Raw genomic sequence first — 15,981 nt, forward strand, 5'->3', positions numbered from 1 at the left:
ACCACTGCCCGCGACCGAAAACGATACTCCACTTCTGTAAAATACAAAGTGTTGTTGTCAATAACCATTATAACAGCAGTAATAAGCGGAGAAGAGAACAAATACGTTTTGTAATATCTACATAACTTTATTAGAGCAAAATTATTTTAAAATGCCTATGAATTCCCAAACCTCCTCAATACAAATGAATAAAAGTTTTTCTTCGGGCTAAAATCCTTGCTTGAATGTAAATTGTTTGGGTAAGTGAATTTACACAGCAGCAAAGTTTGTTTGTCTTAGTCCAGTAGCTTTGCTTTAACGAACCAGATGTTTTGTCTGTAAATTGTCCAGAGGACTTTTACAGTTCTGACATGTAATACGCCCCAGAAAATCAGAACTGGAATAGCGGTGTCCTTGCGATCAGGACCAGGCATTTCGGAAAGAGCACGGGGAAAACAGGAAAGTGTAAGCGCGCCCAGCGTCTTAGTATTTTGAAGGATTCCTTCTAAACTGAGGTAATCTTGTCCGAATCGATTCGCTTCCGTCTGGAGTTAAAAGTAATTCCCCACCTAAACCCAGACACCAGAGATAGACCCCCCCCCCAAAAAAAAAAAAAAACACAAAAAAACCCGACCACTGTGGCGGGGGAACTTTGGCTCAGGAAGCCGCAGGGCGCCGCGAGGGAACTCCCGGAGCGGGCCGGCCCCGCGCGGGCACCGCTGCAGCCGCCGGGAGGAGCGGGGCAGCGCGACCCCCCCCGCTCCAGACCCGCCGCCCTCCGCGGCCCGCCGCGCAGCTGCCCGCGCCGGGCGGTGCCGGGGGCCGCGCCGGGGGCTCCGCCCGTCTCTCTCCGCGACGCCGGCCGGACCGCGGCGGCTCCGCTCCCGCGGCGCCCCCGCGGAGGCGAAGCCCCCGGCCTCACGGCGGTGGGAGAGCAGCCTGCGCCCGCCCGGTGCCGGCAACTTCGCGAATTAACCTGGGGCGGCGAGAGCGGGGGCCCCGGCGCCGCCGGGCTGCTGCTGCTGCTCCTCTCCCCCCGGGAGAGCCGGGCCCCGTCCACGTCCCGGGGGGGAGGAAGGGGCGCGGGGGTGTGCAAGGGCTCTGCCGCGTCTCGCGGTGCTCCCGGCCGGGGAAGGGCTGCGGCCCCCCAGCTGTCCAGGCTCCCCCCGGGCAGAGCCCCGGGACGGCGAACCCCGCTTCCCCGGCACTTGCCGCTCCCCCAGGGGCTGCACTTTTTGGAGATGATGCGCGCTAAAATAAGATCTATCGTCGCGATTCAGTCCAGCTGAATTATCACTTCCCCCCCCCCCCTTGAAAGGACTTAGGGTCTCTGAAGAAACAATCGGCCGCTGCTCTGAAGGAAATAAGCGATACCATTCAGAGCTACTGTAGCGTAATGTATTCACTTGGGCAGTAGGGAAATCTTTTATGAAAAATAGTTACAGATCCTGGAACTCCACCATATGTGACAACAAAAGCTATTGTGTTGGCAGAAGGGGTTTAGCTAATTTTACCTATACAAAGTTTTACTAGCTGCAGGCTTTGGGAACGCCTTTGTGGAGACTGGCAGTGATCCTCAGAGCTGGGTAATTTGAAAGGCATTTGGAGGATCTAGGGGAAGGGATTCCCCTCTTATTTCTCCCATCACCTGAAAGTTTTCATTGCACAGCTAACGCAGCTGTTCCTTTGCTGACCGCCTCTGATTTAACGCAATAAAGATTTTGTTGTGCGCAGATACGCTTTCTTTGACAAAACGGGAAAAAATATATGAAGTGAGAAGTTGATAAAGCCCAACCCCGAGCAAAATCCTTCTTTCTTTTCACAGAAACTTACTTCCCAGGCGGGTTTTTTGTAGTGATTTGCAAACAGTGCTCGCACGAAGATAAGCAAGTTTCTCTTACAAAAGTTATCTGTCTGCCAATACCGCACCTCTCTCCGGCTGCGGGCACGCTCCAGCCCAGCGCTGTTACTCCACCGCCAAGGGAAGGGGAACGCTGCAGCCGTCCCCGCCCGCCCCCGAAGAGCGCTGCCTGCGCGGAGGGGAGCTCGGCACCCCCGAGGGGACGCGCACCGGGCTGAGGATGACAACGGGCTCCCGGCGACGCGGTCGGTCCCGCGGCCCCGGCCCGGGGGGGGGTGCGGGCCTCCCTCACTCCCGCCCGCCCGCCGCCTCCGAGCCTCGACGCGCCTCTTTGATCTCGGGGCTGAAGCTGTGCAGGCCGGTAGGCCACGGCGTGGCACGCGGCCAGCGGGCATTTAAAAAAGACATAGAGGGGCTGCCGGGTCGTAAATCCTCGCTCCCCAGCATGCCCAGCAACTACTGTTTAGAAGGGCTTTGGGAAATTTATTATGTATGAAGAGCACAGGACCTGGACGACGCCGACCGTGTGCAGGGGTTTGAACTACGCATCCCCCCCGCGGGGCTCCGCACACGCGGCCCGGCCGCGGGGCGACGCGCCGCCCGGCCCTGCCGCGGCGGGACCCGGCCGGCACCCAGCACCCTCCACCCTCACCCCCTTCCCCGGGAAAAAAAATAATAAAACTAATTCAAAAAACCGCTGCTGGGGCGCGGCCGCCCTGACCAGGCAGCAGCAGGCCCCAGCCCCCCGGGGAGGCCGGGCAGCGGCCGGTGGCTGCAGCACCCCGCCGCCGGCAGCCCGCGGGGGCCGCGCTCCTGCTCCGCACCCCTGCTCCGCACCCCAGGGCGCGTTTCAGCCCCGCCTGGCCCCTGGCAGTCCCGGCCGTGCCCTCGGCCCCCGCCCCGGCGGCTGGTGTGCGAGGGGGGCCGCGTCCCCGCCGCCGCGGGCAGGTCACGGCTGCGGAGGCCGGTGTGTGCTCCCGAGGGCGCGGGCAGGCGCGGAGGCAGGAGCGGCAGCTCTGCCCCTCTGCCCAGCCCCTGGCGTTTGCACCATCCAGGTCAGGTGAAACGTGGAAACTGGGAAAATCCGACACCGTCATTGATTCCCTCTCTTTGTTCTCGTGTCATCTGTACACAATGGAGGGAAAGAAATGTGACTTTAAAATTGCAATTAACCAGCTTTAGAGTAGATTTTTTCATCGGGTATTTATTCCTATCAAATCTCATTTCTTCTCTGAAAAAGCACTTTAATTTTAAAATAAACGATGTGAAATACCTTACATCCTTCTATAATAAGAGTTGCTTAAATTATGACTGGATGTGCCTAAACAGTCACCTTATAGTTTCCCCCTGAATTTGGTCAGGTCTTGAAAGAATGGCATTTTTTTCTAATGTTTTAAAAGTATTAACTTCCCTTCAAACGTTCTTTAACCTTTAATGTTTTGTAACTTGATGAAAAGGTCACTTTGTTCGAACGGAGTGGATGCATCTGCTCCATAATTGTTCTAATACCAGGCAGAGCTCCATCCTAACACTAAGTTCTTTTATGAGGATTTTTTTTCTTAATATACTATTGTTAAGGTTACCACGAGTAATTGTTTTAAAGGCAAAGCGCTACAGACAAGAGGATGCTCGCACTTTATTTAATTTCACCAACTTCAGATGTTTAGAGCTGTATTCAGCAGATGACATTAGCTGAGCTCTGAGCAGAATAACCCGAACAGTTTCCCCTCTTCCCACTTGCGGGGGCCCGAGGTAGAACGGGAACAGAATAGCTGAATGTATAGACTGAGCTGCTCAACAAAATAACACAAAATACGGATTAATACTACTCTGAACCACCAGCAAGTTTGATCCAAGGGCTCTGTCAGAAAGTTGAGGCACGGATGGGTTGAGATGTAAGAACAGAGCAATGCTGGAGATCCAGAGACCATTGGGCATCGGTGTCTTAAGAGTCAGACTTGAAAAGCAATATGGTGGCAAAAACATTACTAATGTAATTATATTGTAGGCTACTCGCTGTGAAGGCAACAGAAGCTTTTCAGCACACGTAAATCAATATTTATAATTAGGAGCAATAATATTTCGAATCTGCATCTTTAGCCAGTTTTAGTATAGAGAACCTGTGTTTGTTCCCACTTAAAAGATTAGGGGATGAATACACTCATGGGCTGAGAATGCCCCTCTGAGGGGCAGTTTGTGGCCCCGGCTATGTGGGCAAACATCACTTACTCATGGCATTGTAGCTGCTTTGCAAGAAGAGTGGCGATAGCTGACTGCATGTTGGAGATTAGAGCGAGAACCTTAAATTGATGCAATTAATCCCTCTAAAATACAACAGGATTTTCCATTTCTTACACAATTCAAACATCCAGAGAATATGTTTAATTAAAACTTGGCTATACTTTTTTTTAAAAGATTTTCTAAAAAACCAAAGAAATGAGCTAATTATATTGCTTAGTATTCTAATACGCTTTTTTTTTTTTTTAATAATTCACTTTTCTAGCCAGGCCAGTCCCTTGAGGACCAGTTCCTCATTTATAAGGAGGTCCCCAGTGGGAGTTAAAAAGAGGCTATTTTATAAGAAGAAAATATATTCTGAAAGAGGAGCCATACAAAGATAACCCTGCATCACATATATCAGTATGGAGGCTGGAATATATATTCCAATGATGCAAATCTTCCCCTGTGATAATTTGCTCGTTAGTGTTAACGAAAGCCCAGATACTGATGTCTGTGTATTTGTTCTTGTATTTTTCATCACGCTAATGCTTTTAACTAAAATTATTTTTTAAAATTTGCTTTATTTAATGAATTTAAAGGTCAGTCCTCTTCCTTGCCATATGCAAATCCTATTAATAGTAGAGGTTTGATATTAATGGGAGTTAATAGAGTAGATACCCCCTTCACACAGAAATCCCACAAGAGAACAAAATAATCTCAAGATAATTTCAGTAAATTTGTTGCTTCTTTCTCTGCTTTGAGTAACCAAATATCAGGCAACAGTACCTTAGAAATAGGAGTGACAGCCAGAGGAGGGATGAGACGTGGAAGGGCACACAGGGACTCTTCAGCTTCCGAACACAGCCCCACAGCAGCTGGAGCCCACTGCCTTCTCTTTCCTCCTCACCAGCCACTCAACACCTGTAGAAGCCAGGCAAAATGCAAGGTGCCACTGTCAAGAGACCATCCCCCATCCTCCTAAAGAAGGACAAGGCAACTTCTGCTCCCTTCAGAAGCCAATAGTCTCCACCTGGGAGACCACAGTAGCTACTCAGAGAAAAACAGGAGCTGCTGGAGTTGATAAGGGGGTAAATTAAGTTACTGCCTCACCCAGTTTCTGCCAGTTTTGCAGTTGTTGACTGTTTTGTCACCATCTTTATATTTGCTGTAACAGGATTTGCAGAGGTTTTGATTGTTTGTTTGGGTTTTTTAACTACAGCTGTTGGTGTTAAAATAACAATGCTTATGTGCCCATGGAGGGGGAGGTGGGGAAAGAGAGGAATAAAGTCATTGCTTTCATCTGCCTTCCCTGTAGGAAAATGCTCCCTGTGTTAATGAGAGAGGAACAACCCTGCCTAGCCCAGCTTATGCAATAAAACTATCTGCAGTGTTTTTCAATCCAGATACTAAACAACAAAGCATCATTACTCCAGAGCAGCTTCTTCCTTGGTGAGGAATAAAGAATACCTCGTGCAGCCCCTGGCAAGGCCAGCCCAAGCACAGCTCCGGCCTCTATTTCCCAAAGGGCACGCCGAAGTAAGCTGATTAAAAGAGGTGGAGAAAGGGAGGAGCCATGGACCACAGAGATGTTAATTTACCTCTTATCAAAGGGCACTTACCTGCTCCCTCTGAACACCAGGGAATCTTGCAAGGAAACCCATCTTCACTGGAGCCTCCTTCCTGGTTGTGACTCCTGAGCTGAAAAAGTTTTCCCAAATACCTTTCCTCAACCTGCACTTAGCAGGTGACCTTAGTCTACTACACTCCCAAACAGTGCAAGGCCTTTCACAATCACATTTTACAATATCTGAATGCCCCTCCCAAAACTCTTAACGCCTTAGGTTTTTTAGGGCAAACCATTTTGTGTTTCCTTAAGTTTAATTTACTTTTCCACTGCTTATACCAAAAGGATTTTTTTTTTCTTCTTAACTCCTGAACCTGGAAGCTGGTTTTATCCTTTGAAAAAGGCTGTGTATAAAAACTATAAACCTTCCCTGGTTGCTGTGGTCAGAGCCCTGCAGTGCTCTTGGTCTGCCCAGCCTCTGAGCTGCAGAGAGACAGGAGCGACAGCAAGGACTGGCAGTGCCGTACCCCTAAAACACACAGAGTTGCTTCTTTGATGGGTGGATATGTTGGACAAATCCTTTCACTCTGCGTGTCTGGTGGGATGTTGGAAAGTCCCTCTGAAACAGTGACTGTGGGCTGCGACAGTCCTTGTGATACACACAGCAGCTTCCATCTCTCAGAGATACTGTTTCTGTCTCTTTGCAGACTAAAGCAGATAGTATCATATCATACTGTGGCTTACATTAAGGTCACCTTTTCTTTCACAGTCTTGATGTGGCCATAGATTTGGCAAGGGAAGGGCTGGAGGGTAGGAAGCGCACCGAGATAAAAGGCATCATGTTTCTGAGGAAGCCAGGGCCCTGTTCACAGACCTGTAGTTTGGGTTATAGGCTGATACATGTGCAAAACTCCCACTGGCTTTTATGCAAACAGAATATTTGAAGTGCATGACAAAATAAGACTTAAACTGCTTATGTTTTGGGGAGGTGAGTGCTGATTGTTACAAACATTCTGTTTCCAGCCAATCAGCAAAATTCTGTAATTGTCCGGGTACATCACAGGCTCAAAGAGTTTGCATTTTTACAAAACATTAGGTTAAATTACTTCCACAAACAGGAGACTGGACCCAATGGAACGACACAGTTGTCTGTTACAGCAAATCTGGTGTTCCTGGATTTGAATCTGCTACAGGCATTCTGGATTTTAATTAATATATTGTTTCATATGTATGAGTATTTTTTTTTTTGTTTTCACGCACTGCATTTTTCATTTAAACAAAGCATATTCTCTGTATTATTCTCCAAAGCAATTGAATAAATATCGCAGACTTTATAGATCTGGTAGCCTTTCCAGTGAACAACACAGCAGTCATGCTTCACAGAAAAGGGATAACATCCTAGAGTGCAGCTGATAAGAGCAACAATTTACAAAGCAAGAGATCTGTTATGCAGTGAAAGCTTTATTACCATGACTTGATGTTACATCTACAACACATAAGGGTTAATCATTGCAGCAGTTTGCAGCTGGTTTGTGCTCTCAGGGGAGTCATAGCAATAGACTTCTGCGTGTAAGACAAGGTCAGCGTTGCTCTCCCGGGGTCAGCAGGCCACGTGATAACACAACTCCGAAACTTCGGCTCTGAGGAGACACAGGTGCCAAACCCATTTTGTGGTCTGCTGTAGAGCGCTTCATGTGGTTTTTATTCTCCTCAATAAAAACACATACATAGCTCTGTGGTATATAATTGGACGGCAAGTTTTCAGAGCTACCCATCAGTGTGAGTTTTCTGTGGCAGCAGTGGGTTCATGAGTTTGCCGGGTACATGTAACATTTCACGGGAGACTTATTCTTAGTGGACTGAAAAAACAGAGCAGTCAGTGCTGAGTTTAAGGGCCAAATCCTGCATAATTTGTTCAGTCTCATGGTATAAAATGCTCACATGAGTGAAGTGAGCAGAATTGGACTTTAACATTTTATTAATATTTATCTTCTACTGCTACAAGACACAACAATAATCAAATAAGAAAAACTTTAATCCTCAAATGCAGCTTTAATCTTCAAATTGGTTAGCTTATCAGAGGGGTAACATTTATTTTCAAAGACAGGCTGCTCGGAATGATCAGCTGAAATAGAAACCTATAAGTGAAAGGATGTAAGTTTATTGGGCAGTGTTGTCTATATTTATAGTTTCTGCTCAACCCATATTTCTGTTTTTATATGCATGTGTCAAAAATTAATATACGGCAAACTTCACCAACAGTTTTAAGAGATCCTGAGATATAATAAAATCAATAAATGATGTTCTGGCATAAATGTTTCTGTAGCTGAGGGTGGTCAGGTTCAAAGGGCAACATCTGACCATTTCTCTTTCCCACCCTGCTGTGGAGTAAGACCCTCCCCTCAACTTCAAGTCACTGGGGAGAGGGTAATTTAAGCTATACTTGATGTACCCTATACATCACTGTCTTCAGGACCAGGTTTAAAATTAAACTCTGATGTACAAAGTTAAACAAAAATGAGATAAAAATTGGCAGGGGTTGAAGAGGGTCAAAGTAGTCAAAACACAAGGTAGACTATTGCTTCTTTTGATTTATGTTATTCTGTGCACTAAAAAAAATAAAATTATAGCTCTCGTGGAGACTTTTTTCATTGAGAATAACGCATTTCTAATTTGTTTTCTATAGACTTACAGGGCATTTGCTCTGGGAGATGGAAGCATTTATTTATTTATTTATTTTGGCAGGGGCAGAATATCACCAACTGTTGGCAGAATATTCAAATTATCATTAGATGCAACCTTTGTCACTCAACAGCAAGTGAAAGAATAGTATTTCACCTTCTGTTAGTGGTTATCTTACAATGCACACATCTATAACCTTATACACGTATAGAGTTTTGCTTTCAGGCAACTCTTTTAAACACAAGCAATGTGCTATAGTTACATTTGGTAGCAGAAAGAAAGAGTTCAGTGAATGTTTCCTTTTGCATGTTATACATGCACATAATGCACTTACCCTCCAGAAATTCAGTACAGGAAAGATGCCAAACAGCAGATTCTTTTGAAATCAATTCAAGAAAATCCTTGCAGGAAGTTAATTTTTTATGATGTAGTCAACTTTTCCACATTTTGCCATTTACATGGTTAGTGTGCGGACTGCAGGCAAAATAATTTGGAATCGTAATCTTTATTCTCTATAATATGATAATGAAATAAACTACTATCCACTGGAATCAAATGAATTTCTCTGTGCTACTCCAGTGGGAGGAATAAAAAGGTTCTACTGGCTAAACAGCCAGGTGGATGGGAAAATGAAGAAAAAATCAAGTCCTTGGATGGCTAGCAAATAAAAAATGCCTATTTAAAACATAATGGTGGACATAGAAAGATCCTGAAATCTTTAAAAAACTGATTAAGCAAGCTTTTTCCAAATGTTTTTATTTTTTGTATGAGGAAGTCCTATTGACTTCATATGGATTACAGCTGGCTGAAGTTGGGCATGTTCTTGGGCTGTATGAGGGCATTAGACAGCAAAGGCATCTAAACTCTGAAAATGTCTGAACTTGATTTTAAATCTAACAGGAGAAAAACTTATGCTGTCCAGACAACTATACATTAAAAGTTTTTATATAGTTTTATGATTCATTAATATTGACAATGATGATTCTTTGTTGTTAATTTATTGAGGACCTGTTTGCCATTTAATATGCAGATTTTAGTCTTTCATCAAAAGTCTGAGTGATGCATTGTGTAACATGCACTTTATATGTGTGATTTTACAGGCTTGACATGAATATATGCCTTCAATATACATAATTTGGAAAACAATTTACGTACCAATTAATAAATGCAATTCTTCACAAACACCTGGTTGGAAAACTGGGAGTGAAATATGTATACAAACAGCTGATTGTTTTAACAGGTACAGCAAGCAAAGAAAAGATCAAGTGCTATAATGGGTCCACTACTTGTGATTTCGTGTGCCACAACCTCTGGATCTAACAGCTGGACAATATTTTTGGTACCAGCGTTTGAGACTTTTTCAATTTTTTTTTTTTTTTTTTAAAACCTTTTGGGGTCACGTAGAAGACTACTCATGCACTCCGTAACTGTAACAGATCACATGTAACAAAAAGCAGAGCATAGAGCTAGTTGGTCAGCAAATGATGATCCAAAATTTTCCTACGTTCCATTACACTTTGGGAATCAGGAGAACTGTGAATTAAGGAGACGGTCACAAAGGTCACAAGGAATTAGTGTGGTATTCACAAAAGATGTAAACGCTATGAGAGCTGTAGGATCTTAGAATGAAGTTCAGAGATAATAGAGGAGCCACTCGGAGGCTAAGTAGCTGCTCAGAAATCAGGGAAAGAATAAAAAGATATGAAAAATTCAAAAATGGAGAGAATATCAGCTGTTAGAAATACATGTAAACCTTTAAAATCATGTGCTTAGCATGAGTGATGTCTTTTGCTGATTTACCCATGCAGCAATTAGGAGTTCTTCCTTAGGAGAGGTGCGTGGCATAGAAAATGAACTGATTGATTCCTTCTTACACCAAGTAGCTGATTACAGGTAACTGATTCGTTTTACAGATGTTATACTAAGTGTGTTACTGTACACAATCATCCAAGACTAAGATGCATTAAGGGTGCCTAATTCAGAGCTCATCAAAATGGAAAGATTTCCCCTAACTGCACAGAGTTCTGGATTAGGCCTTTTCCATCTACCTGACTGGAAGAGAGATTGCCATTTCAGTGCAGCTGTGAGGTGAAGTTTTCTCCACTGTCTTATGCTGTCCATTTTTAGTGCACAGTATTCTTCTAGAGTGAAATTTACCCATGAAAATGTACAAATTCTCTGAACTATTTATTAATGACATTTCTGCAGTCCCCAAAGAAAGCAGTCTTACCAGAACTTTCTTCTGAGTGTGTTCAGATTTACATTACCTTACTCAAGCACTTGCAAAGGTACCAATGCTCTGAGCAACGGTAAAGAACGTCTATAATTTAATAACCCCCTCTGAGTAATTAGTATTCACTCACTGAAATTCAGGGTTTGCAGAGGTCCAGTCAAAGGCCTAAGCATCATTTAAGTCCAGCTTATTCCTCAAGGCGCCTCTGAACTGAATTGGGCCCCATTTTATTAAATTATAATAGAAAGGCTGCCATGTCAAGTATACTGATGCTGAAAGACCCAACCTCACAAGACCTCACACAGATAAGTAATCATCACTTATGCTAATAGCACGTTTGACTTCCGTGGGATGACACATGAGGATGGACTACTTACTTGACTAAGATTAGTAAGAACAGGAATGTTACACAGAACAAATGACTTATAAATATCCAGCTGCAGCAAAATGCTGACTCCCATCAGTGAGTGTTGTGAGGGTGAATGAAGGGCAGTATATGATCTTTAGAAACCTCTCTGAATACTATTATTGAATTGGTGACAGTTTTGCGTATTTCTAACTTATAATAAACCTCAGCTTTGCCTCCTCAGTGACATGCTTCTCTCCACTGTTTTTCTGTTCTGCTTTCCTTTTGCCATAATCCAACAATCCATTTTTATAATTTTTTTACTCTTTCTTCTTTAATGTTTGCAAATTAATTTTGTGTTTTTGAAAGGTATTTAAGCAACAGCCACAAAGCCACAAATGCTCCTATTTAACTGCCGAGCAGACTACTTGGTAGCATCTCTACATTGCCCTGCCAGTGTTCCTCCTCTCTGCTCTACTGGGATCAGTGCAGTCTCTATGCTCATTTAGTCTTTGGCTTCTCCTTTCAAAGCTGACAATAAGGGCATCATACAGGGTATACCATTCCCATGATTTTGTCTGATAAAATGCCCGTTAGGCCTCTGTTTAATACAGTTTTGTTTCATACAGGTCACAGAAACAATCAAATTTTGGCCCTTATACTCTGTAATGCCTTTGAACCGGCACTCTAGAACAAGAAAGATCTTGATGTCTAACCTGACTCAGTTTCACCTATTTGTTCTTGAATTACTTGTGGTCCAGTTTTCGTTTCCTATTTTGTTTCCACTAATTTAAAAAGTATTTTATTGAGTTAGGTAGAGTTGCCCTCCCTGCTTTTCCTATCCTGATCAGACTTTTAAAACTGTTTTTTTTAAAATTTTACCACTGGCTGGAGAAGCTTTATCTGGAAGTAATGTAGTAGTGACCACTGATGACTGGCTTCTAGGGATTTTATGAATCCAGAATTAATTTGTTCCCGAGACCAGAAGAAACCATGAATGGTGAAAAATGTTTCTGGTACATGCATAATAACTGGTATAAATGTTGTATCCAGCATCAAAATCCCAAATTCCAAATACTATAACCTATTTACAAAGGGACCTTAAACCCAGTTTTGTCTGACCTGTATTGTAGAAAACTGCATAAACATCACAAAATCAAAGAACATAAGTATTATAGCATTAGTAGTATTCTTAAATGAGTATTTTCCTGTTTCTTGGAGGCTTTTAGCTCAGCTGTAATGATTGCTCTGTGTGTATGTGTGCGCCTGTGTGTTTTGCCAATCACATAAGTGAAATAAAAATGCCCTAATTTCTGCAACTTTGCTTTCATTGCACTGTAAAGCACTAAAAGCAGAAACAGTTTCCTGAAGAACTCCTCCATAGCAGGCCCTTGAACAAGATGACTGTTTCTAATAAGCAACAGCTGTCGTTGTGGTTTTACTAGTCAAATGATTCATGTCTTTTGCTCAGAAATGATAAGTGGAACAAATGTTTACTTAGATATGTAACAGAGGAACAATTGAAAAATAGTAGACTGTCAAATAGAAATATTTTCCTGTTATCTGATCCTTGACAATTAGTCTGAACTGGTTTTTAGTCAAAAGGCAATGCTATAGTGGTGCAGTTAGAACAGTGAAGAGTTTAGCTCATGGAGTTCTGCAAACCAAATTCAGCAGGCTAGTTTGCAAATCCCCGCAGTAGCCCAGCAGATATGGGGGGCACACAGGCACCTCTGTGCAAACTGCTACCCCCACCCTCATTCCTGGCAGACTTCCCTCTGTTCTTTAGTCATCTTTGAAAGGAAGACAGTGAACTTACCATTTCCACTTGTTTCTGCTAGGTCTTCAGGGAATACGAAGTGCTTCTCTGCTGCTTGGTCTTGAGTGAATACCCTCTGTTGGCTACTGCTTCCCCAGGATTTTACAGGGTCTTCTGGCAGAAGCAGTTTAAATGAGGAAAAGTATTCCAGGCTCTGTTCAAGGACAAAAAGATTACATTACCCTTCGGATGCTGGGAAGGAGAACCTAACAGGGCCTTGATGTATCTCTGCTGAGCCTGGAAGCTGCTGCAGTCAGAGAGATTTGACACCGCTGTGGCATCACAGGGCTAGAGGTAAATTTTTGTTAAGTGCTAGAGGAGCAGTGGTAGACTAACTCTTACGAGCCTAAGAAGACAGCATCAAAAAGTGGTGTCTTCTGCCTCTGGAGTGAGGACTGGGAGACAAACAAGCATGGGGAAGGCCAAGAGAGCCTTGGGATGCTCAGTGTGCAAATGATACCAGTATACATCTGTAATTTATTTGAACTTATGTGGATGCTTGCCAGTGGAATAGGGTTTAAATCCACCTTTATTTTGCAGAGATTCTGGACTTTGTCACTTTTTCAGAAGTGTCTCTTCAGTATCACTGTATGACACTGCACTGCATTGTATGGAAAGAATGTCAGAGCTTCAGTTTCCCATCAGCAAAGCGGGGGTAATATTTCCTTTCTCCTAGCCTTTATTTAGCTTACAGGGCTCCTGGTACTAGAATTCTTTTGTTGCATGTTTCTGTATTGTCTTGTACAACAAGACTCTCATCTCAGTTGAAGCCTGTAAGTATCACTGAAATATAAACAGATAATAATAAAAAGATGATTTTGACACAAAAGGGAATTTAATATTCTGGAGAGTGAAATAAAATATGTACTAAAATCTACTAAAGTGTGACCATGAGATCAAATGATAAAATTATTCTGGCAACAAAGAGTTGACACAAATTTGTGCGATTAAACTGAACCAACTCAATGGAGGCTTGTTCTGGTGGTTTATTCATATAAAGTATATGAAAAAAGTAAGTGAGATGATCAAATTACCCTCACAGCATGGATTTTGACATGGATGTAGACTAACTGAGTCACCGGAGGACTGAGCAGGTGCGTTGTTCTAATTATACCCTCAGTCTTGTGAGGAAGGAGCAAACTTCCCGGTTGCTTCCCTGGTGGAGATAAGGTGTTATCAGCCATCAGCAAATGAGAGGGGAGAACAAGGACAAGGCACCTGATGGGAGAAAGAGGAGGAGGCAAAGAGAGCATATTCATAATGCTACTCATCTTTTAAAAATGTATACACATATCTACTCTGAGCCATTTGGATGCCACTTCTAGTACTCATTTCTTGTGTCTCTGAGTAACCCTTCCTTATGGCAAGGCACACAAAATTCTTTTTTAACATTTTCTCTTTTATGGTCTTGTACTGAGATATCTGGCTAAATATAACGATTTATTTGTTTATTAATTAATCAACAACAGGCACACTAGGAGTTACAATCCAAACAGTCCCCCACACAGGTTTTTATCACCATATACTATACCCCTAGGGAAATACACATCTTTTTTTCAAGAGCGTAAATGGACATTTCTATAAATTGCAACTACTTGGGTGCATGTAATATGCAATATTATTCATCTTTGTATTCCAGGTGAATCCAGACTAGACTACCAGCCTCTAGGGGAGTCTGCTTCATATAATTATCAGTATTCAAAGAATGATTGTAGATGTTGTAGCTTAACAGCAGGTGAATGGTCCTTATCTGAATATTAAATAAAGTGCAACTGGATTTCTAGGTTATCTCTGGCTAAATGTTTGCAAAGTCATTAGTGAAAGCATGCAGCTATAATCCCAACCACTCTTCTTACAAAGGATTTCCACTTCTGTTTTTAATTCCTTTACAGGATGAATTGTTCATCTCCCCTTCCTATACACACAATGTTGTCCCTTGGTTGGACTACCAGAAACATCAAGGAAGCTGCCTTGTAAGTAGTACCTACGCTCTTTTTTTTTTTTTTTTTTTTTTTAAATCCTAAACAACAAAAGAAACCTAGGGAAGAGTGACAAAGAGAAAGATTTATTATTTCCTCTAAGGACTATCAGGGCTCTGAGTGTTGGGAAAAGGCTCTTTAATAAACTGCTCCTTTGTCCTCCTAAGTTCTGGGAACTTCAGCTCTATATTCAGTTTCCTTATTGCATGATCTGAGAGAAGCTTTATGTATTTATTTAGTAAAAACCTTTTATTACTGTTTTAAAATGGGGGATTTAATATACTTGAACATTGTTTTAGTAGCTTGATAGTGGATGCTATGTGAATGGAGTAGATAGTCGTTATGAGAAAATTAATAGCAACAAAGAAAAAGAACAAAACCACCCCCTGCTGAGCAGAAGGGAACAGACCAGAACCAGCATAGGAAAATTACTGGAGATAAAGGAAGAAGAATTACTGTGGGACTATATAACATATAGTTATAACACAAAATTTTTGGGGCACAACTTGTGTTTTAGTCCCTAGATGTGAAGAGCACAGTGATCCTGCTAGAAAGTAATTTTGAAGAGGAATTTTCAAGACAGACATACTCTACAACCAGGTAACTAGGCTAGGACATCAGCCATGTCCTTTGCCAGGCACCACAAAAGCTTTACACCCATTAAGGCCTGGATCATCAGTGGCAAAGCATCTTATCACAATAACGGCAAATATTTTATTTTCATTGAATATAAAAATAATTGAATATTAAATTGAATATTATTTAACTGAATATTAAAAAAACTAAACACAACCCCCCCCAAATGGAGTCATCAATACAGTAAGCCATATACTATTTATTTTTACATGGATTTCCATTTATTTTGAGCTGTAACACATGCTGGGTTTTCGGCATGACATAGGCTATCATCTTTAGTTTTCAAGCACTATACTTCTCTTTGCTGCTGTTTCAGGCTTCTGCAGACTCAGGCAGATGTTACTACACCTGTCTACAAGGCTTTCTGCTCATCTTTGCAGAAATGCAGAGTAGAAACATCTATTCAAAAAAGAAGGAGGGAAGAACACTGAGCACAATTTTGCGTTTAGCCCTGAATTATTCAGCAAGCCATGCAGTCTCAGGGACTAGGGAATACAAGGGACTGCTCCTACATGCCAAACTCCTGTTTCTTTTAGTAACAAGAAATAGGGGAAGCTTCTTCTAGCATGTGAGCACTTCTATGCATTTTTACTTAAAATTACGTAAGAATGTAAAGCTCATAAGTTTTGGAGGTGCCCTGATTAACACTCTTCCATCAAGAA

The 15,981-nt window shown here is 42.7% G+C and overlaps 1 long non-coding RNA gene across 1 annotated transcript; it reads right to left on the reverse strand.

Annotated features, from left to right (window-relative positions):
- Positions 1-7,067: 7,067 nt before the first annotated feature.
- On the reverse strand, positions 7,068-13,845 carry LOC141948927 (uncharacterized). The gene is made up of 3 exons (XR_012630596.1): positions 13,739-13,845; positions 12,705-12,858; positions 7,068-7,264 (listed from the first exon to the last, which is right to left on the reverse strand). It is a non-coding gene; the product is annotated as an uncharacterized LOC141948927 (long non-coding RNA).
- Positions 13,846-15,981: the final 2,136 nt, after the last annotated feature.

The sequence above is a fragment of the Strix uralensis genome, chromosome 12, assembly GCF_047716275.1.
Source record: "Strix uralensis isolate ZFMK-TIS-50842 chromosome 12, bStrUra1, whole genome shotgun sequence".
NCBI classification, from domain to species: Eukaryota; Metazoa; Chordata; class Aves; order Strigiformes; family Strigidae; genus Strix; species Strix uralensis.